The sequence below is a fragment of the Hypanus sabinus genome, chromosome 9 (assembly GCF_030144855.1).
Source record: "Hypanus sabinus isolate sHypSab1 chromosome 9, sHypSab1.hap1, whole genome shotgun sequence".
Classification (NCBI taxonomy): Eukaryota; Metazoa; Chordata; class Chondrichthyes; order Myliobatiformes; family Dasyatidae; genus Hypanus; species Hypanus sabinus.
Genome location: NC_082714.1, coordinates 46,790,006 through 46,816,228, shown reverse-complemented (window position 1 = coordinate 46,816,228; position 26,223 = coordinate 46,790,006). Strand labels below are relative to the sequence as shown.

Sequence of the window (26,223 nt, the reverse complement as noted above, 5' to 3'; positions counted from 1 at the left end):
CAATCTGCTGTTCAGTAGGATCCTGTGCCTCGTGCCTGTTGTCTTTTTTTAAAAACCATGTCATCACCATGTTTTGTAGCATCCAAAGTTCAAACTATATTTGCATGGATGTACTTGGAATTTCTAAGCCGGCTGGTGGTGTAGTATCATCGGCACTGGACTTCAAGGGGAATGGTCCCAGGTTCAAATCCAGCAGGCTCCTTGCATGCTTCCCATCTGTGCTGGGTTGAACACTGAACTAGGCAGACAGACATACTTTATTGATCCCGAGGGAAATTGGGTTTCATTACAGCCGCACCAAGAATGGTGAAGAAATATAGCAATATAAAACCATAAATAATTAAATAATAATAAGTTAATCGTGCGAAGTGGAAGTAAGTCCAGGACCAGCCTATTGGCTCAGGTGTCTGACACTCCGAGGGAGGAGCTGTGAAGTTTGATGGCCACAGGCTGGAATAACTTCCTATGACGCTCAGTGTTACATCTCGGTGGAATGAGTCTCTGGCTGAATGTACTCCTGTGCCTAACCAGTACATTATGGAGTGGATGGGAGTTGTTGTCCAAGATGGCATGCAACTTGGACAGCATCCTCTTTTCAGACACCACCATCAGAGAGTCCAGTTCCACCCCCACAACATCACTGGCCTTATGAATGAGTATGTTGATTCTGTTGGTGTCTGCTACCCTCAGCCTGCTGCCCCAGCACATAACAGCAAACATGATAGCACTGGCCACCACAGACTCGTAGAACATCCTCAGCATCGTCTGACAGATGTTAAAGGACCTCAGTCTCCTCAGGAAATGGAGACGGCTCTGACCCTTCTTGTAGACAGCTTCAGTGTTCTTTGACCAGTCCAGTTTATTGTCCATTCATATCCCCAGGTATTTGTAATCCTCCACCATGTCCACACTGACCCCTTGGATGGAAACGGGTCACCGGTGCCTTAGCCCTCCTCAGGTCCACCACCAGCTCCTTAGTCTTTTTTCACATTAAGCTGCAGATGATTCTGCTCGCACCGTGTGACCAAGTTTCCCACCGTAGCCCTGTACTCAGCCTCATCTCCCTTGGTGATGCATCCAACTATGGCAGAGTCATCAGAAAACTTCTGAAGATGGCAAGACTCTGGACTCTGTGGTTAAAGTGCGAGGTGTAGATGGTGAAGAGAAAGGGAGACAGGACAGCTGCTGACCACTCTGTCTGATACACGGTGTTGCAAGCGCACGTACTGTGGTCTGCCAGTCAGGTAATCAATAATCCATGACACCAGGGAAGCATCCACCTGCATCACTGTCAGCTTCTCACCCAGCAGAGCAGCAACTCGGCCTTGTGAAAAAAAACAACAAAAGAAGATGCTGCCTGATGCACTACCACGTGCGGAAAGGAACAACAACTTGGAACTTCTACTGGGGCAGAAAATACTCAAAGACTTTGAACCCTGAGTAAAGAACCACTCCGAACTGAAGTGGCAATCCCTAACATGAGACTGTAAACCAATTCCATGTATGCTGGTTACATTTAGCTAGTCATTTCCCTTCCTGAGCATCTCATTTTCTGAGCTCCGGTATGGTACTGCCTGAACATAAATGTGAATACGTGAATGGTGTGGACAATATATAACATTGTATGTATAACAATGTATGTACATTCTGTGCGTTAATAGCAAATCTCTGGCGTTGTCCATAATGAGTTAGATATTGGGTTTAACATTAACATCATGTTTCAACAGTAAGATATATTGAAAATGAGAATTGGCTTTTCAATTCTAATTTTCAGCATAACGTAATCCCCACCCCCAGCACACAGATGCTGCTTGGCTTGTTCAGTTGTACACCCATTAGAATCTGTAATTTCTATGGAAACGTTGAGAATTTGCTTCCTATTGATGAGGGTGATTGGGAGAAGATTCTGGATGTGGGCAGCTGTGTGTCCCTGGTTGGAAGAGGATCCTGTGGTCCAGTACTTCTCCAGAGGGGAAGCTGAGGTTTGGCTGAGCTGTGGAATGTTGTGTGCTATTTGGTCCAGTGCCCTCTGTGGGTCTGTCAGCAATGAAGGGAAGAGAGAATGTCTGTCTGATAGTGTTGACATGTACTATTTGGTCTGGTAGTACTGACTTTAATTACTTTCTGGCCATTATATTTTGGTGATTTTAATTCCTGGATACCTGTCTTGCACCCATGTAGTACTTCACAATATGTAATATAATTAGCAGGATTATTAAATAAACAGGACCAGTGAAAGATGTAAAGATGTCAGGCAATTTGGTGCTGAATATAATAGATACATAAACCTTGCTTTTTAAATTGTCATTATAGGCTTCACCTATCACCTTCCAGCTGACCTCCTTCCCTCCCCCCACACCCCACCATTTTATTTTGGTGTCTTCCTCCTTCCTCCTCAGTCCTGAAGAAGGTTCTTGGCCCAAAATGGCGCCTTTTGTTCATTTCCATAGATGCTGCTTGACTGGCTGAGTTCCTCCAGCATTTTGCCTGAATGAGTTTTTGTCTGGCTCTCATCTACATGTTTCTTAAACACAAAGTACACTGCAGATGCTGGGGCCAAAGCAACATGTAGAACACGCTGGAGGAACTCAGCAGGTCGGGCAGCATCCGTGGAAACGAGCAGTCAATGACGAAGGGTCTCGGCCCGAAACTTTGACTGCTCGTTTCCACGGATGCTGCCCGACCTGCTGAGTTCCTCCAGCGTGTTGCACGTGTTGCATCTGCATGTTTCGCCACCACATTTCTCTCATTGCTCTTGTATCTCTCTGTCCTTCTTTCCCCAACCTGTTCTCGCTGTCACTTTTTGTGTGCTCCTGTTGTTGGTTCTACTTTGCCTGTACAGCCTAAGCTCTCTCACAGCTACCTTCACATAAATATTTTTCATTTATTGAAAAGTACAGCTGACTCTCATCGCTCCAAAACTTTGATCAGTTTTAGAAACAGTTCCTTAGGTTTTTGTGAAAAGAGGGCTCTTTAAGGAGCTGACGAACTCTGTCATTTCGTATCAGTGGGAATGCAGTGTGATACCAGTGTAATTAAAATTCTAATTTTATAGAAACTTTGTATGATTAATATGGGATTTGATGTCCACCAGTTCCTTGGTGTGCTGCCACTGGGGTCACACCTCTCCAAGAAATGGTGGTTCAAATGCAGGCCTTTGAACTTAGAACATTACAAGCCCTCTGGCCCACAATATTGTGCTCACATTTTAATCTATTGTAAGGTCAATCTAATCATTCCCTCCTTCATTGCGCTCTATTTTTCTTTCATCTGCGTTCCTCCTTTGAGTCTCCTTTGAGTTCCTAATGTACCTGCCTCTACCACCACTCTGGTAGCCCATTCCATGCACCTACCACATTTCTCCCCCTATACTTTCTTCCAATCACCTTAAAATAATGTCCACTTGTGTTAGCTGCTTCCACCCTGGAGGAAAAAGTCTCTGGCGATCCACTCTACCTGTGCCTTTGATCTTGTACACCTCAATCAAGTCACCCCTCATCCTCCTTTGCTCCAGAAGACTGGCAACACCATGGTAAATCTTCCCTGCTCCATCTCTAAAACTTCTACATCTTTCCTACAATGAGTGGGCCAGAACTGAATACATTATTCTGAGTGTGGCCTAAGCAGGGTTTATAGAGCTGCAGCATTACATTGTGGCTCTTGAACTCAAACCCCTGATGAATGAAGGCCAACACACAATACACCTACCTGTTCAATGACCCTATCAACTTGTGTGGTCCTTTTGAGGGATCTTTGGACACAGGCCCCAAGTTCTCTCTTTTTCCACACTAAGAATCCTGCCTTCAACCTTGCATATAGCCTTCAAGTTCGACCTTCTAACGTGAATCACTTCACACTTTTCTGGGTTGAACTCCATCCGCCACTTCTCAGGCCAGCTCTGCATCCTATTAATATCTCATTGTATCCCATGACAACCTTCTACACAACACCACTAACCTTTTGTGTCCTCTGCAGATTTCCTAACCCACCCTTCCCATCCAAGACATTTATTAAAGACCACCAATTACAAAGGTCCCGGACCAGATCCCTATCGACCACCACCGTTACCAACCTCCGGGCAGAATATTCTGTTATCTGCTACCAATGCTCTGCTCTGGCTTCTATGGACAAGCAAGTTCTGTATCCACGCAGCCAAGTTTTCCTGAATTCCATGCCTACTGCCTTGATGACTGAGCCCACCTTATCAAATACCTCACTAAAATTCATATATAGTACATTCACTGCTCCATCTTCATCAAATTGAATTTGCTGAGAAAAATAACAAAACAATTAGGCTCGTGAGAAGCAAATTGCCCATCACAAATCCATGCTGACTATCACTTATCAGGCTCTGCTTCAGATGCTTGCAATTCCTGTTTTTAAGAATCCACTCCCATAATTTGTCCACTACTAACGTAAAATTCACTGGACTTGAATTCCCAGGGTTTTGCCTTTTTACTTGACAAAGAAAAAGCATTTGCCCTCCTCTAATCTTCTGGCACTATACCTGTTGCCAGTGAGGATATAAAGGTTATCACCGAAGCTGCAGCGATCTCTTCCCTCACTTCCTGTAGTAAACTGGGAGATGTATTGCGTCTGACCCTGGGGACTTAACCGTGCAAATGTTTTTAGAAGTATATCCTTCTTCTTAGTCCACAAGATCCAGCATATTAGCCTGCACAGTTGTCCAGGTCGCTCTCACTGCTGAATACTTAAGAAAAGTTTTCATTTGAGGACTACTTCTATCTCGTCCAAATTCGGGATACGTTAGAGCATAAAGCATAGGAGCAGAAGTAGACCATTAGGCCCATCTAGTCTGTTCCTTTATCATTGCTAATTTATTATTCCCCTCAATTGCATTCTCCTGCCTTCTCCCCATAGCATTTGACACTAATCAAAAGCCTGTCAAACTCTGCTTTAAATACAACCAATGACTTGGGCTCCATAGCAGTCTGTAATAATGCATTCCACAGATTCACCACCATCTGGCTAAAGACCTCTTCCTAATCTCTTTTCTAGAGGGATTTCCTTGTATTTTGAGGCTGTGCCCTCTGGTCCTAGACTCTGAAACATCCTTGTCACATCCACCATCTAGGTCTTTCAGTATTCAATTGGCTTCAATAAGATTTCCCCTCATTCTCCGGCAAGTACAGGCCCAGAGCCATTAAACACTCGTTGTATGTTAATTTTTTCATTCCTGGAGTTATCTCATGAACCTCCTCTGAACCCTCTCCAGTGCTAGCACATACTTTCTTGGATAAGAAGCCCAAAACTGCTCACCATATTCTATGTTTCCTCTTTAGTCCCTGATCGATCCTACCCTGACTCTAGTAATTATCTTGTTCTCTGTGTATGTGTAGGATCTTTTGGGGTTCCCTTAATCCTACTTTTCAAGGCTTTCATGTCTCCTAGCTCTCCTAAATCCATTCTTGAGTTCCTTCCTGACTGCCTTGTAACTCTCTAGAGCCTGGTCTGATCCTTGCTTCTTAAATCTTATGTGGATAAGCTTCTTTGCTCCTAACTAGATGTTCTGCATTTCTTGTCAACCATGGTTACCTCACCCAACCATCAGATCCCTGCCTCAATGCAACAGACCTATCTGGAACCCCCAGTAACTGTTCCCTAAACAACCTCCACATTTCTGTTGTGCATCTGTTCCCAATGTATGCTCTCAAGTTCTTCCCTAATTAAATGCTATCCCACACTCACTGCTCCTATCCCCATCCAAGGCCTGTAAAAGGATTCGAATCATTGTTAATATCACCAGCATGTGTTGTGAAAGTAGCAGCTGTACAATGCAATTCATGATGATATAGAAAGAAAAATAAATAAATCAATTGCAGTAAGTGATTATATGTATATTCAATAGATCAAAAATAGTACAAAAACAGAAGTAATATATATTTTAAAAACAAAGTGATGTAGTGTTCATGGATATTTAGGAATTATATGGCAGAGGGGAAGAAGCTGTTCCTGAATTTGAGTGTGTGCCTTCAGGCTTCTGTATCACCTCCTTGATGGTAACAATGAGAACACTGGGCAATCGGGTCCTTAATATTGGATGTTGCCTTTCTGAGGCATTGTTCCTTGAAGATGTTTTGGGTACTATAGAGTCTGGTACCCAAGATGGAGATGACTAATTTTACAATTTTCTGTAGCTTTTGGGGCTGTGCAGTAGGTGTCCCCCCCCCCCCCATTCCAGACTGTGATGCAGCCTGTCAGAATGGTCTCCATGGTACACCTATAGAAGTTTGAGTGTTTTAGTCTTCAAAAACTTTTCATACTCCTAAAGTGAATGAGCTGTGGTCACCGTCCCCAAAATGCTCATCCACTGAGAAATTTGACCCCTGAAATGGTTTGTTGAGGAGTAGCAGATCCAGACTAAAGGGATATATTACATTCAAGAAGCAGAACTAACTTCATTACTGCTTTCTTACTTTCATCTGATGCAGATTTTGATGGAGAATTTCTGTCCTTGCTCCTTAATTCAATTTTTGCAGATACTTGGGTGGGCAAGTTTGTGGCTGGTTCAATATAGGGGAAAATATAAGCTGTCCTCCTCACTCACCATCCTCCTAGGACGGAATTATTGAAGTAATGAGGTGGAACCTAGAACCTGAAGATGTCCCATCAGATTGTAAAATGGCTCACGCAACACCACAGTTCAAGAAAGGAGGGAATGAAACAAACAGCAAATACCATTACATCAGTCTTGGGGTGAGGGTGGGGTGAAAACGATGACTGAACATTTGGAAAGCATGGTAAAATTGCATAATGTCAATGGGAATTTATGAACGGAAATAAATTTGGCTAATTTATTGTAAGTTCTTTGAGGCTATAACCAGTGGAATAGGTAAAGGGGAGCCAGTAAGAAGTGTATTTGAATTTCCAAATGGTATTCAGTGAGATGAACCATACAAGATTACTGCACTTTTTAAAAAAAAAAACATGAGTTGTCAGTTGTAAGCCCAACACGGATAGAGAACTGGGTTATAAGCAGAAGATGCTGGATAGGAATAAATCAGTCAAATGTTGAATGGCTAATATAAGTTGCTCCTAGTGCAGGTAGTTGACTTAGATTGACAGTCTTGGCGGGGTTGGTATCTGGTGATAACGGGTATATGAAGTAATGGGTTACAGTGAAATAATCAGTGGAAGGGTGGGAATCGGCTGATGGGAATGCTGCATCAATGTGGGCTTGATGCACCGAATGTTTTCTCCTGTTTGGCAAAACATTTAGATGTTTTTAATATGGCATCTCGGGCAATTGCTAGGGCAACAGCAATTCACAATCTACTTTAATGATTTGGGTATAGGAATGATGGGTATTGTATCTAGGATGGATGGTAAAAAGTGAGAAAGACTATCTAAGGTGTATGTAGGCAAAAGAATGCCCTACATAAGATACAGGAGCAGAAGTAGGCCATTTGGCCCATCAAGTCTGCTCTGCCATTTAATCATGGGCTGATCCAATTCTTCCCGTCACCCCCACTCTGACTAAAGTAATTATTCGGCATCTCTGTTCTAAATGGATGTTCTTCAGTCTGAAGTCGTGCCTTCTTGTTCTAGACTCTCCCACCATGGGAAATAACTTTTCAATGTCTATTCTGTTCGGGCCTTTTAACATTCGGAGTATTTCTATGAGATCCCCCCTCATTCTCCTGAACTCCAGGGAATACAGTCCAAGAGCTGCCAGATATTCCTCATACCGTAACCCTTTCATTCCTGGAATCATTCTTGTGAATCTTCTCTGAACCCTCTCCAGTATCAGTATATCCTTTCTAAAATAAGAAGCCCAAAACTGCACACAATACTCCATGTGGTCACACAAGTGCCCTATAGAGCCTCATCATCACATTCCTGCTCTTATATTTTATACCTCTAGAAATGAATGCCAACATGGCATTTTCCTCATTCATCAACCACTCAACTTGGAGGTTAACCTTTATGGTATCCTGCACAAGGACTCCCAAGTCATTTTGCATCTCTGCATTTTGAATTCTCTCCCCATCTAAATAGTAGTCTGCCCGTTTATTTCTTCCACCAAAGTGCATGACCATACACATTCCAACATTGTATTTCATTTGCCACTTCTTTGCCCATTCCCCTAAACTATCTAAATCTGTCTGCAGGATCTCTGTTTCCTCAACACTACCCATTCCTCCACCTATCTTTGTATCATTGGCAAATTTAGCCACAAATCCATTAATCCCATAGTCCAGATCATTGACATACATCGTAAAAAGCAGCAGTCCCAACACCACCCCCTGACCCCCTGTTTTTTGACCAGCCAATGCTGCACCCATGCTGGTAACTCCCCTGTAATTCTTATCTTGCTAAGAAACCTCATGTGCAGCACCTTGTTAATGGCCTTCTGAAAATCCAAGTACATCATCTCTACATGGTACAAGTACTTAGTAAATTAATAGGTAGTGAGGTATTGTACTTTTAGTAGGAAGAATAGGAAAGCAGTATTATTCCTAGGATATAAAGGTATTAAATCATAATTGGAGATAGTTGGGTGTCTTCACAAGGATTGGCATAGAGGTATAGTAGGCTGAAGACCACTGCTTTATTGCAAAAACGATGGTTGCAAAAGGAAGAAAGTCAAAATGCAACTGTATAGGATTTTGTGAGAAGACCTCTAGTACTTAAGTGATACTTGTCTAGGAAGCTGTGCAGAAAAAGTGTCATTAAATTGATTCCAATGATGAGTAATTTGTCTTGTGAACTGGAATGGGGCTTTTGCCCTTGGAGTTTAGAAGAATGAGATGCAATGTCAGTGAGACATACGGAGTACGAAGGTGTCTTCACAGGATGGATACTGTGAGGATGTTTCCCTTAATAGTCAATGGTCTTGAGTTGAAGCCTGATCTAAGTTAAGAGGAATATCTAGAGGTTTCTGAAATTGTGTAATTTTTCATGTGGGGCGGGGGACTATGGATAATGAGTTATTGAGGCTGAAGTAGATTTCCAAGTATACAGAAATTGATGGTTATGGAATAGGGTGTGAAACTGGAATTGAGGCCAAAGATCAGATCAGCCTTGCTCTTAAGTTTGGTCTAGTCTTGAGGGGCTGTATGGTTGACTCCTGCCTCAAAGTTTTGTTCTGTTATTTTATCAATGTGATTTGGAGCTTGGAGCAAAATGGGAAAGGCCGAACAGTGAGGGGCAGAGTTCACTCTTCATGACTTGGCTACAATTTCAAATGTTCATCAAAGTTATCTGAAGTCAAAATAGGTGTCGCAAGGTCACATTTTTTTAATGATTTGCGCCTTAAAAAATGAAAAACCAAGTCATAATAAATTCTTTAAAGTTGGAACATTATCAAATCTGTCTGAATTTGCCTCAAAATATTTTCACATCAGTGATTTGTGAACATTCTTTGTCAAACCTTCTGCATAATTCAAGTGCCTTATATATTGCTGATAATCACAGTCATCTCACTTAGAATAATGAGCATGGTTGGCTTGTGTTGTAATGTAACTGGAGGAAGAACTTTGAGGCAAAAGTGGCAGCAAATAATTGGAAGAGAAAGGAGGAGACTGGAGGAGACTGAATAACACCAGATCATGTGAAGAGAAAAACTTGGAATTTCAAAGGCATAATATTATTCTGAGACTTTGTGCAACTGATTCAACGTTGTGCAACTGCCGATTGAACCAATTGATGCGGTGCTCGCTCTGAGTTGTGTTTAATTGATTATTATTTTCCAAACCCAGAACACCAGGAGCTGCAATCTGAACTTGAAAACATAAATGCTGGAAATAGCAGGTTAGGTGGATTGTGCTGCTGAAAAGTCGCTGGCTTTCTTCACTCCACAGGTGCTACCTAACCTGAGTATTTCCAGAATCTTTATTTAGTAACTATGACCCTTGTGAAGAGTCCTCCAGCACCTCCATTGCTTGGCATTGGCTGGCTCTGTCAGAACCTCGTTAAGAATGGCTTCTGAATCCGAATCAGGTTTATTATCACTGTCATATGTCACATAATTTGCTGCTCTGTGGGAGCAGTGCTGTGATAAACAACTTCCTAGGAGCTGCAAAAGAGAAAATGACAGGGTAGTGTTCATAGACCATTTCAGAAATCTGATTGCAGGGGGAAAAAAGCTGAGAAAAATTTAGTTGACGCAAGTGACAGGAGGTGTTTGGTGGCTTGGTGAAAAGCTGTTGCATCTGTGTCCACACCTGGTGATGTAAGCAAACCTTCTCCAACCTATAGTTAAAAGGTCTACCATGCAACAATAACAACAAAAAAAAAAGCAGTATGCTTCCACATACCGGAGCATGCTCCTCTTAAATGCATGCTGTACTGCTGGGTTGAGTTGGAGAGAGATCACTTCATTGGATGGCAGGTGACATCACAAACAAATATAATGTGATTGTTGGCCTATTGAGTAGCTCAGTTTCAGCAGGAACCATGTTGGTAAAACCTGCCTGTACTGTGAGTTTTTCAAACAAGTGGAGCTGAATATCTTCCTATTTGGAATATTGTGCCACTGTGGGTAATGGCTGGCAGAGTTTAATGCCATATTAAAAAATAAATAAAAGGAAAGTTGGGAATAGAAATGCCCAATAGGCACTAAAATATTCATTTATTGACCTGGCCCATCTTGCACATTTCATTTTTTGTGGGGGGTGGTGAAGGGGGCAAAACTGCAACAAGCAATTTCTAGACAAGGAATTTCCTCTCCCCCCTCCCCTTCTTCAGATACTTCCTGAAGATGGTATTTCCTGTGGTTTAGTGCAAAAAATTAGGTTTGTGTCATGTGAAGCTGTCTCCTCCCAATCTCTGGGCTCTATAGGATTGAATCCAACGGGTGGGCCCAGCCTAAATGAAGATATTGCAAACCAGCAGATCCTTTGGAAGCTGGAGGGCCAAGAGCAAATTGCCCGAGGATCACAGGGACCCCTCAAAAGTACAGGGAACTGTCAAGCAATAGTATTTCAATGATTCTGTATCAGAATTCTTATGATGCATGTAAAAACTGAAAGACCATTTGTATGTTATGGCCAGACAATGACAGAGTGAAGCATGCATGATTCCTTTCTAATGTGTTGGATTGTTGTGCTTGTAACTGTTCAGTCATCACATCTGACTACAAAGTGGCCACTTAAGGCCAACTTATATCTATTCACCATCTGTTTTCTCACAAAGCCAGCACACAGCTGGAGACTAGACAATTAAGCCATGCTGCATGAGCAATAATTCAGCCGGTACAGAGGCATTTCACAGCGAGATATGGAGTAGGATCCCCAAGGTGTAGCTTGCTGAGATCTTTTGTAACCTAGTGATCATGCTGGCTCAAGTCCCTGAGAAGAAGCGCGGGAAGTGAAGGTAGGAAGAAATGTGGTGGGGGGGGGGTTGTGATTGGGAAGCCCCCTCCTCACATCTCCCCCCACCCCCTCCCCACACCAAGACTATCAGAGCTGCTTATGATGAAATGGAGCTTGAATCAAATTGCTGTTTGTCAGGAAATGAAGTATTTGATTGCTGCATGCAGTGAAATGTGTTAAGTATTGGAACTGAACAATCCGTGGGCTAACATTCATACCATTCAAGTGACTACCCTTTATACACCATTGCCTTCAGCAATTTTTTCTAACACCAACATATTTGGTCTCACTATTGCACAGCTGGACTACCCTCATAAATGCTGTGACCACAGAGCTAGGTCAGAAACAAGTGAGTCACCGTCTGAATCTCAGAAGTTTTTCCACATCTCCAAGGGTGGAGTAGGCTACGTGTGCGTGGATAGGTTTGAAGTCCATTTGAGAAGCGCAGTACCTTCCAGCATTCAATCTGAGTTATTAATGGCATACCACAGCTGTTTACCAACAAAACCGTGTGGTGTAACTTCCCGAGATTCGAACAGCATCTGCCAAATATCTGAAATGCATCTATGCTTCTTTGTTCCATGATCAAAATTCTTGAACACCTTATGTGACAGAATGTGAGTACACTTATCACAAGGATTACAGGAACAGCTGATTCTTGACCAATAAGATACTGCTATTGCATTTTGGCCTTGCCAACAAAGTTCAAATACCATAAGTAAATAAGCATGGGGGAAAAAAGCATTTCACTATAGTGTCCAACTTTTCTTTAATGGTCATCCTAATATTTTCCCTGCCATAACTGATGAACTATAAAGGGAACCAGAATGCGCGTTTATGCATCCAGTATTAACAAGAAAAAATCTTGCACAAATCAGCTGGCAGAAGTGCAATGGGGCTATCCTCTAAATGATCGCAGACTTAACATTTACCTGTCTAGGGGATAGATCGAGGGCAGGAGACTGACCCCCTTAAGGAATGTTAGTAAGGATTTATCGCAAGTTATTTTTGCATTTGTGGTTAGAGTGAATAAGGAATTAGACAGCAGGCCCTAATGGTGTAGCTGGTAGGCCATTGAAACCCCGTGACAACCAAATTGCTGAAGTGTTCAAGGGCATCTTCGGACTCCCACTGCCACAGTTGCAGGTTCCTACTTCAAAAGGGCATCAACCGTACTAGTGCCCAAGAAGAACAGTGTGAGCTCCTGCAGTGACAAACACCCAGTAGCTCTCACATCAATGGCGATGAAGTGCTCTGACAGTTTGGTCCTGCTCGAGCAATTTGTCTACTGGCACAATAGGTCTACAGTGGATGTCACCATCTGGACAACAGCAATACCTACATCAGACTGCTGTTGAATGATTACAGCTCATCTTTTAACACCAACATCCAGTCAGTACTAATGGACAAGCTTCAAAGTCAGGGATTGCACTTTTCTCTGCAGTTGGATTCTTGACTTCCTCATAGGGTGACCAAGTTGGTGTGGATCAGGAGTGACTTATACTTCTCGCTGGCAATCAGTACAGGTGCACCTCAGGAATGTATGCTCTACCCTCTCTACTGGCACAACTGTGTGGTTAGGCACAGGTCACATGACACAATTGTTGCTGGAGGAATCTCTGAGGAGGAGGAGGAAGAGGCACATAGAAGTGAGGTAGATCAACTGGTTGAGTGGTGCTGCACCAACTTTGCACTCCACGTCAATAAGACCAAGGAATTGATTGTAGACTTCGGAAGGGGAAGTCAAGGGAACACTCACCTCATTGAGGGTTCAGCCATAGGAAGGGTGAGAAGTTTCAAGTTCCAGGGTGTCAACATCTCTGAAAATCTACATGTTAATGCAATTATAAAGAAGGAATGCCAGTGGCTATACTTCATTAGGAATGTAAGGAGATTAGATATGTTGCCAAAAAGAAATGTTTTTAAATGTACTGTGGAGAGCTCTCTAACTGGTTGCAACAATGTTTAGTATGGAAGTGCCAATGCATAGGATTGAAAAAAGCTGCATGGAGCTGTAAACTCAGCCAGTTCCATCATGGGCACTCGCCTCCCCACCATCAAGGACATCCTCAAGGATTGCCTCAAAAAGGCAGCATCCATCATTGAGGATCATATGACATAGGACATGCCTTCTCATTGCTATCAGAGAGCCTGAAGACACATACTCAATGCTTTAGGAACAACTTCTTCCCCTCCACTGCCATTGCAACTTTGTAAATTTCATGACACGTATCAGAGATAATAAATCTAATTCTAAAATGGGTCTTGTTTGTGTTTCAGCAGATACAGCTCGTGAGTAGTCAGATTAATCAGCATCAAGAATCCTTGCATTGTTGTAACAGTTCTAACCCAAACTACTGTGTATATATAAATTTATAATAACCTCCTTTTCCAGAAATCTATTCCTGTATTTGCAAAACCAAAATTTCTCTTGTTCTTTTCACTGGCTAAATCCAATTTCATTTCCATTGTATCTCAGTCTTATGCCTCTCTTTTTCATTCAGTTATTAATAATTTACACTAGACGTACTTCCTAATCTTTTATGACTGCTGGTTCCACTAACTTATCTAGTGTTTGAACTCTATTTTCACAGTTCTTCTGAACTTTAAAAATGTTCCTTTCAAATTCAAAGACTAGTCCAGGTGCTCTGTACTGTGCTAATTTGCACAATTAACAGTGATTGGAGGAATATCTGCTAATAACAAGATCTACCCCCTAATTGTGCACATAAAGACTTCTGATCCATTCAACTTTAAAGCATCAAATTAACACTCCAATGAGTTCCTCATTGAATCACTAAGTCAAAGGAAATCAACTCTAAATTTAAATAAGAAATACAGCAAAATATTGAATAGGTTAGGACTTTATTCTTTGGAAGCTAGAAGATCAAGAGGAGATTTGATTGAGGCATACAAAATTATGTGTGATATAGATAGGGTAAATGCAAACAGGCTTTTCTCACTGAGGTTAGGTGGGACTACAATTAGATGTCATAGGTTAAGGGTGAAATGTGAAAAGTTTAAAGGGAACATGAGGGGAACTATGTTTCCTGTAAGCTGTGAGCGCACGTTTTCAACCAGCGCACAAAGGAAATTAATGTACGCACAAAAGGTTAGTTACCTAAAATAATGCAGAAATTAATAATTATACTTTATTGAAAATAATCTTTTAGCTACATGTTTCTGTTAACTAGTTGGTCGGTTTTTCAAATACCACAATGCACGTCACTAATTTACATAATCTCAGCTTTCCTCTTCCAGTTTGTACAGCTGCATCACGGTGGCAGCCATCTTTGGCGGACAGTGTTCATATCGTAAAGTTTACAAATATCTGTTTCAAATCTTGTAGATAGCTTATTAAGTTTTTATTGAAAAAAATATTGATTCACTTCGTCAAATTCAAAAGAAGCAAAGGGCGTGAAGCACAAAAGAACTGCAAATATGTCTAAAGTTGAATGGCTTAACAAAGTAGTAGAAACTGCTACACGGAGAGGTCATGAACGTTCAGCTATGAAAAATATTTATGTATGATTCGGAAACTGGAGTTATCTGTTTATATTGTCGTGATGTGAAAGTTGCTGGAGAACTTGCTAGTGGAAAGAAGTGGGATGATATTTGGAAATTTGACTTTTTGAAGCGTCATTTGGTAAGTAAATCGCATTTGGAAGGTGTGCAAAAGCTCAGGCAACAGAACCCGTTACAGGAGTGCTACACGTTATGGTTGAGAGCAGATGAGCAAGAGTGAAAATGATCAAACCCAGAGGAGATCAAAGTCTAAGATGTCTAAAATATCATGATTTTTTAGCTGAAAATACTGTGATAGTTAGTTTAATAATTTCAAATTTTCCGTGCAAGAAAAAATTAAATCCAAACTGATTTCAAACTTTGCTCAAATTGTGGCATTTGTACTTCAAAGTGAACAGTTTTGCGACTTTGCACAGTTGATAGACATTGGGGGAACCTTTCTTGTGTCTCGTGCAGACTGTGAGTGAGGTTTTAGCCTAATAAATCAACTCAAAAACAAGCTGAGAAACAGTTTAGGTGAATGTCATTTGGATATGTTAATGAGAATCAAAAGCTATCAATTGGATGGAAGTTCTATTAGTCTAGGTGGAGTTTACAAAGAATGGGTAAATGCCAAAGACAGGGGAGAGAAAAAAATAACTGACTTAAATATGTATATGGTTTTGTTGTTACTCTGAAATTTTATGTCAAGTATTTTGTAAACCTACATAAACTGTGCCATGTGTGCATTCAGTGCGCACATACTTTTGTCACAGGAAAAAAATTTGCACAAAAGATTTTTGTGCACACTGACTACTAAAAATTAGAGGGAATGTTGCCAGAGGGCCGGGAGTTTGTGGAATGAGCTGCCAGCACAAGTGGTGCATGTGAGCTCGATTTCAACGTTTACGAGAAGCTTGGCTAGATCATATAGATCATAGATACTAAGGTATGGAGAGCCATGGTCCTGGTGCAGGTTGATGAGATTATGCAGTTTGACTGTCTCAGCATGGACTAGATGGGCTGAAGGGCCTGTTCCTATGCTGTTCTTCTCTATTACTCTAAAATTTTTAATAAATATTCTGGTACTACCCTAGTAGCTTTCGCCGGGATTCAAGTCTAGACTAACTTAAGGAGTCCCACTCTCTTGCATCTAACACTCAACTATGAACCCTGACAACTCAACCTAAATTGAACAATTATTTTTCATTTGCTAGGTTGTTCTTTTAACTCGGCTCATCCAAAAACTGTTCGAACATTTGGAGCTATAAATAAATTTGAATTTGTAAATGTTTTAGCTAAAATTTCTGTTAACTTTGGATGGGCGATTTTGGATTTGTTTCATATATGGCGCTGATGTCAGCAGGGTCCAGGGGTGTCTATCTCAACAACTGCAATTTTAGTGTGTGTCTTTAAATAGTCATGATTAAACTATGTTTTAGTTGTTGGCCCTTTAAAATTTCATCTAAATATGCCCATGTATCTGAATCAGGTACTGGCACATGTTGTGAAATTAGTTGTTGTAGCAGTGCAAGACATAAAAAATTACTATATGTTACAAAAATAAATCACATAAATAATGCAAAAGAGAGTGGTGAGGTAGTGTTCATGGAGCATTCAGAAACCTGATGGTGAAGGGGAAGAAGTAGTTCCTAAAAATGCTGATTGTGGGTCTTCATGCTTGCTAGGAGCCGCTTTTTATAGTGTTTTAGCTTTTCAGCATTTTAGGAACCACTTTACTCCTCCCCAGAGGTAGTAATGAGAAGAGGGCATGTCCCACATAGTGAGGGTCCTTAATGATAGATTCTGCTTTCAAGAGGCACCACTTTTTGATGCTGTCCTCGATGGTAGGTAGAAGATCTGCTCTCTGCAGCCTCTTTTTGAAGATGAGTTTAAACATTTACACTATTAATTGTTTGAGTGGTACTTGATATCTTAAACCAAGATTTCAAGTACCATCCAAATGTTATTAAGAGACTAAATACAGGAAGTCTTTGGTATAATTGAAAGTAAACATGTAACATCATAACAACTCATTCATAGCGTAATTCATGGAGTTATAGAAAAGTATAGTGCAGAAACATCTGCTCTGTGCCAAGCCACTTAAACGGCCTACTCCCATTGACTTCTATCAGGACCACAGCCCTCCATACCACTACCATCCATGTACCTATTCAAACAGCTCTTAAACGTTAAAGTTGAACTGGCGTACACCACTTGTGCTGGCAGCTCTTTCCACACTCACGACCATCTGAGTGAAGAAGTTTCCCCTCATGTTCCCCTTAAACTTTTTACCTTTCACCCTCAACTCATGACCTCTAGTTGTAGTCCTACCCAACCTCAGTGGAAAAGGCCTCTTGCATTTACCCTATCTATACCCCTCATGATTTTGTATACCTCCATCAAATCTCCCCTCAATCTTCTATGTTCCAAGGAATAAAATCCTAACATATTCAAACTTTTCTTGTAACTCAGGTCCTCCAGTCTCGCCAACATCCTTGTAAATTTCCTCTGTACTCTATCAACCATATTCACATCTTTCCTGTTGGTGATGAAAACTCAACACAATACTTCAAATTAGGCCTCACCAATGTCTTGTACACCTTCAACGTAACATCCCAGCTCCTGTACGCAGTACTTTGATTTCTGAAGGCCAATGTGCCAGAAGCTTACTTTATGACTGTATCTACCTGTGACACCACCTTCAATGAATTATAAACTTGTATTCCCAAATCTTTTTTCCTCACTCCTCACTGCCCTACTGTTCACCGTGTGAGACCTCCCCTGGTTGGTCCTACTGAATGCAGCACCTTCCACTTGTCTGCATTAAATTCTATCTGCCGTTTTTCAGCCAGATTTTCCAGCTGGTCCAGATCCTCCTGCAAGCCATGGTGGCTTTCCTCGCTGTCCACTACACCCCCAAATTCAAGACAACCAAGTTGTTCTCCCATTGAAGCCCATGCATACAATTAAAACCTAAACAGTTTTAATCTTCTAGAGCTCTGCCTTCCTAAGCAAGTGGAAGATGGAGTTGGCACAGTCCTGACTAAATAATTCAGATTATTTTATGAAATTTTAAAATAGATATATCCTGTGTCATTACAGTTACTTTTCAAATCTTAATTCCATATCATCCATTCACTACATTGGTACTAACAAAGCCCATGGTCTGATCTGGCACCAAGAAATAATTTTCCTGCACTCTGGGAATCCGATTGGAATTGGGTTTCTTGTGTGTCAACATTTTAGAAGCAATATAATGGCTCGCTGGTGCGGGACAGAATGAGACTTGGGTGTAATTTTTAAAGGAAGGAAAATCTGATCTGTTGCATATGTGGCATTTCACTCTGATGATGTCTTGTGCTCAGTTTGTTTAGTTTGAAAACAGTATCAGGAGACCATGGGCTGCATTACAAGTTCGAATCAAGAAGTTAAATTCATTCTTCTTCCAGCTTGTTATAACCTTGGTTGGAGGTAAGAACATAGACATTCATTTAAAAGGTAACTGGACATATTTGTGAAAGTGAGCCTTTGAATGAGTGCATTTAGAACTAGCATATCTGTGATGATCGCAAGACCTGTGTTGACATTGCTATGATCTTGTGAGAATTGGCGAGCTAAACACAGCTGAGCTTCTGAATAGTTGGGGTTGGTGTTTCCATTGTACGTCTGAAGCAAAGATGTACAGACCTTGTTGTAGGGAGGGCCAAATTGATGGTAGTAATCATTTCCAAGGGCCATTCAGCTGAAATGTGCTTTATTGATTTTAACCAGATACAGTGGATTCTGATTGATTGGGACAGATCGGGACCAGTGTGTTTTGGCTCAATTAAATGGCTGCCCCAATGAGCTGGCTTCATGGAAATAGTTTTTTTTTAAAAGTAAAAAAGACAAGCTTAATTTTAACTGATTAACAAGTTAGGTATTTAAATGAAATGCATAACAAATTAAAACACTACCAATCACTAAACACTAAACACTATAGAACCATTTATTAGTTCCAGTAGTTATCATATAACATATAACCATATAACAAGTTACAGCACGGAAACAGGCCATCTTGATTGACCCTTCTAGTCCATGCCGAACACTTACTCTCACTTAGTCCCACCTACCTGCCCTCAACCCATAACCCTCCATTCCTTTCCTGTCCAAATACCTATCCAATTTTATTTTTAAATGACAAAATCGAACCTGCCTCTGCCTCTTCCACTGGAAGCTCATTCCTCACAGCTACCACTCTCTGAGTAAAGAAGTCTATCTATCCCCCTCATAAATTTGAAATACCTCAATCGTCCCCCCTCAACCTTCTACACTCCAAAGAATAAAGACCTAACTTGTTCAAATTTTCTCTGTAACTTAGGTGCTGAAACCCAGGTAACATTCTAGTAAATCTCTTCTGTACTCTGCCTAGTTTGTTGACATCTTTCCTATAATTCGGTGACCAGAACTGTACACAATACTCCAAATTCGGCCTTACCAATGCCTTGTACAATTTTAACATTACATCCCAACTCCTATACTCAATGCTCTGATTTATAAAAGCCAGCATACCAAAAGCTTTCTTCACCACCCTATCCACATGAGATTCCACCTTCAGGGAACTATGCACCATTATTCCTAGCTCACTCTGTTCTACCGCATTCCTCAATGCCCTACCATTTACCATGTATGTCCTATTTTGATTAGTCCTACCAAAATGTAGCACCTCACACTTATCAGTATTAAACTCCATCTGCCAACTTTCAGCCCATTCTTCTAATTGGCCTAAATCTCTCTGCACGCTTTGAAAACCTACTTCATTATCCACAATGCCACCTATCTTAGTATCATCTGCATACTTGCTAATCCAATTTACCACCCCATCATCCAGATCATTAATGTATATGACAAACAACATTGGACCCAGTACAGATCCCTGAGGTACACTATTAGTCACCGGCCTCCAACTTGACAAACAGTTATCCACCTCTACTCTCTGGCACCTCCCATCCAGCCACTGTTGAATCCATTTTACGACTTCCATATTAATACCTAACGATTGAGCCTTCCTAACTAACCTTCTGTGTGGAACCTTGTCAAGGACCTTACTGAAGTCCATATAGACAACATCCATTGCTTTACCCTCATCAACTTTCCTAGTAACCTCTTCAAAAAATTCAATAAAATTTGTCAAACACGACCTTCCGTGCACAAATCCATGTTGACTCGATGGAGGATGCTGCTGTGTTCCGTTGATTGACTGTAATTGAATAAAATCAGTACAGGTAATGGACTGCCCTCACACAACGCTTTCAAACAGTTGCATCTGCCAAATCTTCGCTCTCATTGTAACATTCAAGATCATTGCCGAAACCTTAATTCTTTGTAGTTCCTAAACTGCAGTAATGAAATTGTTTCATTTTCACGCCCTGCTGTTTCTGGCACCTGAATGCTTGAAACCACAGTGAGCAAAACAGTTCTGAATTGTCTTACTGCTTATTACTCGCCAAATATCAATGCTAAAATATTGCTGCTCTTTGAATACAAACACACGCAACAGATGCTATTTTAAAAACTACTCGTTTTAAGCTAATGGGCACACGATGTGCATGCGACTGACACTAATTAGAAACTGTTCGACAAAACTCTCCTGTCTGAATTAGGTGGCATCGTGTTTCAAATGAAGGAAGGATATCCCTGCTGTTTTCTTGATTAGTGTTTCTTTAAGCCCTGGTTTAACCGATGGCCCAATTAATCAGAATCCACTATATTTAGTTAAGTTTTCCAAGACATGCCAGAGTTTAACAACCTTGTTACTGTTCATAGTTTCTAAGGTAAACCACTTGACTGATGATACAGCATTTCTTGATGTGCGTCTAGACTTGGAAGTGCTGCAATTGCCCAGTTCCTGGCACAAGTGCAGTAGCTTTGCCATGAATTCCACTCTTTTCTCTGACCATCGTCTCCAGCTGAACCAGACACCCACAACTTTGTTGTATTATTCCATACTGAACTGAGCTACAGATACTCCGTTAAAGAGAATGCCTTTTCCCACTACTATGTAACATATGAGTGGTCATTCAGGCCTCTTCTGTCCTTCAGTTATAATGCGTTCATCTGTCACAGAGCTGTAGATTCGCAGAACATAAAAACAGACCATTAGTCCCACTGGGGCCTTATCAACCATCAAACACCCATCTGCATTTCAGTCCCATGCGCTGGCAGCCTTTAATTGTCATACCCAATGTGTACCCTGTGCCCCATCTCAGCCTTTCTGTTCTAATGCCCTCAGCTTGTCTTGGTCGCTTCCACACCAACCTCTCATTCCTGACCTTCCATATTCTCACATTTATAGTTCTGAGGCTTTGAATGACTGTTTAGACCTATTTTATTACAGTAATAAAAACCTCCTAAATTGGATTCATAATTTGCATCAGTTTTTCAATCATACTTCAGAATTTGGGACCTGTAACCATAATGAACAGCCTGGTGTCCACGTCTATAGGAAAATACAGCAGTTTATGTAGAAGGATTATGTGCTTTCTGTAACATCTGGTATATGTAAATCTTTTGAATGTCAGTAGAATCTGACGTACATCACAAACTATTAGTAAATCAAGAGATTCATTAAATAAAGGATCACAGCTTAATGGCTGCTGTACCCACTACTTTCAGGATTACGGACCGTGGGGCAGTCCAAGATTCCCGCCCATATGAAGATAATGAACCACAGCTGAAAAAAGGATATTTTTATAGATATATAAGGTTTGATTTCTTTCAGTTATGTGATGCATTGGGCCAGAGTCGATCAGAGCCATTGTCGTGGCAAGAGGTGCAGAGACGGGATGGTTTGGAGCGGGGAGGGTGGAGTGGGGGAGGACATGTCAGCCAGACAAGGTCAGAGGTCTACTCTTCAGTGAAATTAGCATTTTCATGTCAGATAGAACAAAATGCTTACGGACAATTGTAGTTCTGAGACAGGCCACATAGAGACATTGCACAGGCAGGTGGTAAGTGATGCATCATGTTTCTAAAGTAATTGCTGTCTGCTGAGAATCAAACATTGTGCAGTGAGTTGACAGTGATGGTCAAAAAGGTTGATTAAGTATCTTGGACACACTTGGATTGAATGTTAAAATTTTATTATCCATTTTTATAATTGGTTACTTCTACTTTTGTCCATGGGAAAATTTTTTGGACCAAGATCAAAAATGCTAAGCAATGCAAATCTTGCTGGAAAAGTTTAATAACCTCAGAGCACGCTGTAAGAACTCACCCTACTGGGGAATGTGATGATAATCCAATACTTACAAAAGATTTACCTCAGGAAACTTGACTAAATTGCATAAACTGGGTTTATTTTGTCAGTGGTGAAGCTACTGACTGTTGGGTTAAATTACCCACAGACATTTAGTGATTTCCTTTTTTGCAATAACAGTTGCTGTTAGACTCCCTGGATATCATCTGACTAATTGAACTTTCAATCACATTGTAAAATTAGCTACCATTTTTCTCTTATCCTGTCTTTGAAAATTATTCAGAGTCCAAACTAAAGGTTGCACTGTCACACACAAGGTTCGATGAAAGGTGAAATGTCATAAATCTAAAGATCAAATTTTATTTGAAATGTCATCTGGAGGAAATTACAATCCTAAATTACATCCACAAAACTAATTCCTAAGAGTTTTCTGGGCTGTTTTTATGAGTCAGTATATCATTTAAAAAGCCCATTTTCACCGTGTGCAACAGCTCATATCATTTTGTGGTTGTATTAACATGTGTCATTCACAGTTGCCTCGTTCTGTTTGTTAAATTCATAGCTTTTCTTCTAATTATAACTGTGGGCTTCAAAGCAGTCCAGTCTGTGGAAGGGCATAACATGCTGGATGTTAACTTCAAATTCTCTGCGTTAAGTCAAACATGCAAGGAAATCCCAAAGATGCTTTTACTTTAATAGTGCTACTACAGTTCTGAGAATTTTATTATTATTGTTGTAATATATAAATATTGGCCATTGCAAAATAAAAACCCTCATTTAGACTTCCATATCTCAATGTATCATTTTTTCATGTTGCATATAAATTTACATACAAATATAGAAGGTACTCTAATATAAGTTCTTTAGACATTTTTTCCTTTTTGCCAGTATTAACGTATTCCTTTAAAAATGATTTAAGTCATATTAGAAATTTACAACTGAGATATATATTTGATTAAACTGTGATTGCAGTAAATGTGGTATCCTTACGAAATGTTTAAACCTAGGATATGCATTATGGTTAGGGAAGCTACCATCTGGGCTTGCCTTCATAGCATTGAGAGTTTTGAGGCCGCCTTAGAGCAGGATAATTCCTGGAGGAATTGCTATCAGAATTCTGAGCTTATGGGTCAAATTTACTAACCTGTTTGGGCAGACTTTAGCCCCTAAGGAATTGGTTAAAATTATATGGGGTATAGATATAATGGAGAAAAATATGGAACAAATTTTTCATGACAATTAACAGGGGACTTTTGCCATAAGCTAATGAATCCAGATGTCTGAAGTGTCTGGCAGAACAGGCAAAGTTACATAAACATTCCAAATATACCAAACAGGCTTGTGCAAGACATCAACTTGTCAAATAACAGACAAAATGCTGGAAGGACTTAGTGGGTCAGGCAACATCTATGGAGGGTGAGGACCTATTGACTGGCAACTCTTTAGAGCAGGGGGCGTCAACCTGGGGTCCACGTACCCCATGCCTGTTGGTTTTGGTCCATGGCATTAAAAAGATCAGGAACCCCTGCTTTAGCAGGATCACTGTAGACTTCTTCAGAAGGTTTGGGTTTTTAAAATTTATTATTGACTGTCTGCTGGATGTCGTGGAGAGAACAGGCGGGTAATAGCCTGTTGCAGGTGCCCATTAAGAACTATGTATGCAAGGCACTTACATTGATGCAACAAACTCCAAAGGACTGGTATGAAGTTGCTACAATCAGACACTGATTTTTCAAAAGTTCCTAGCCCCACATCATTGAAACCTTTACTGATTTTCATAGTAATAGAAGTATTTGTTGAAATTACAAAATGTTTATATTTTCTCTTACTGAAAGACTGTTAATTTGCTAGACAACCTCATTTGTTGAAATGATTTTCAAACTACCCACATCAGGCCCATTAGTGGAATGACTATTTAAAAATAAGTTCCGGGGGGGGGGGGGGGGTGGGGGAGGTGGTGGGGAAAAGTATTTGTAGAAAAACAGAAGCCGTGTAGCTTTGACGACACACCAGGCTCTAAAAATCAAAGCCCAAGAAACTCATTACTTAGTTTAATAGTTATGTATATAATATGTTAGAATTCTACTAGAAAATTGAGTGAAAACTTAATTGTTTTGCATGCAATGTATACTGTACTGCTTTTGGAGCTGCTGTGTCTATGGTGATGCTTAAGTGCATGGAGGCTTGGTGCATTCATTTGAATGCTACTTCTAGATGGTAGATGATGTACTTATGAGGGCACAGAAGAAACTATCCAGTATATCAGGTCCATGCCAGTTCCCAATACAAAAGTGGGTCAATCCTGGGAATCTTATTACCCCTCTCCTTATTTCCTTGTAGTTTATTCTCTAACATGCCCATCAGCACCTTTTAAATGATTTTTGTCATTTACGAGCAATAAGGAGTAATTTTATTGCTGCAATGAATTGACCTACTGGAACATCTTTCGAATGTGGGAGAAAGCTGAAGCTCTAACTGTCACAGGAAAAATCTTCGTACTCCGGACAGACATCTCCTGAGGTGAGGTTTGAGCCCAAGTTCGCTGGAGTTGTCCAGTATGCTCATGCAGAATCAGGCATTCACATTGAACATACATTGATGATTCTTAGAGGACAGCTCTGAGCATGTAAACTTTAGCTTTTGGTATACCTGTAGCTAGTTCCCATTTTAGTATTTGCACATATTTCTGGGGCTTCCTTGCAGACTCCTTTCTACCATATCCCTGCCAAATTGTGATCCTAATTTTAACTTCTCTCATCTTTCCCACTTTCCGTCATTGTATCTTGAAATTAACCTTTTTCCATCACTTCAACCATCTTGAAATTTAGTCACTCAAACTCCCATGATGACTGATGCACTAACCCTTCCTTCCCACACCTTGGTCTGTCTCCGTTTTGCTCCTTACCCCTCCTTGACACACACATTTAAACCTTCTGGTAGGGTATAGTTCATACCTACTTTTAATTTCTCATGCCAGATTTTTAATTGTTAAAACTGGCAGGGTAAACCTGACAGCCCATTTCTGAAATTACAACCAGTGCAAAAATAAGCAATGATTTGTTTGTTCTGCTCCTTGGCTTTTAATTATGTCCCTCTTGATTGTTTTTTTTTTGGACTTTATGAACTGAGTTCCTTTGAGGATTCTCCTGCGTAACCAGCACTGCGAACTGTTCTTCATCTAATGGACTCTGAGTTTAAGAAGAATGAGAGAATCTGTACCACGCCTCATGTATGCCCTTGTGTTCCAAATCCCTTGGCAGTTTTGCCCAACAAATATCAAACAGACTTGGAAGTTTCACTTGGTCCTGTCCTCAACTCTTTAGGGCAGAAAATTCCAGATTTCAGCTACCATGCATGGAACAAAAATGCCTTATGACTTTAGAAGACTTGGTTCTAATTGGAAGATTTTTCAAGGTTTTCTCTCCAGATTAAATGAATCATAGTGTATTTTTCCTTCCCCATATTCTCTCCTTCTCCAGCATTAGTGTTTATGTACACGTCCCTTCATAGCATCATAGAATGCTTATGATACAGAAGGCCACTCTGCCCATCCTCTCTCTCTCTCTCTTTCTCTCTCTCTGACGAGAGAACTGCCACCTCCCAGAACTAGGTCCACTTCCAAGTCCAGTTTGAATGTGATGAGCGTTTCTGGCTCTTCCACCTTTTCAGACAGTGAGTTCCAGACCCCTATCACTTTCTTTAGGAAAATAAATTTTGTCTCTCTTCTAATCCTCCTATACAGATTTCTTCAAATATGCTGGCATTTTTTTCTCAGCCATCTGGTCTTTCCCATTTGCTTTACCAAGTCGTCTCATAATTTTTATATACCATAATCAGAATCAGGTTTATTATCACTGGCATGTGATGTGAAATTTTTTAACTTAGCAGCAGCAGTTCAATGCAGTATATAATATAGAAAAAATAATAAGTAAAGCAATTACAGTATACGTATATTGAATAGATTAAAAATGTACAAAAAATAGAAATGGTGAGTATTTATAAAAAAAAAAGTGAGGTAGTGTCCAAGAGTTCAATGTCCATTTAGGAATCGGATGGCAGAGGGGAAGAAGCTGTTCCTGAATCGCTGCGTGTGTGCCTTCAGGCTTCTGTATCTCCTACCTGACGGTAACAGCGAGAAAAGGG

The 26,223-nt window shown here is 40.6% G+C and overlaps 1 protein-coding gene across 1 annotated transcript in view; it reads left to right on the top strand.

Moving 5' to 3' along the window:
* LOC132400048 (apolipophorins-like) overlaps positions 1–26,223 on the top strand; it is a 103,906-nt gene that overhangs the window by 34,993 nt on the left and 42,690 nt on the right. The window lies entirely within an intron of this gene.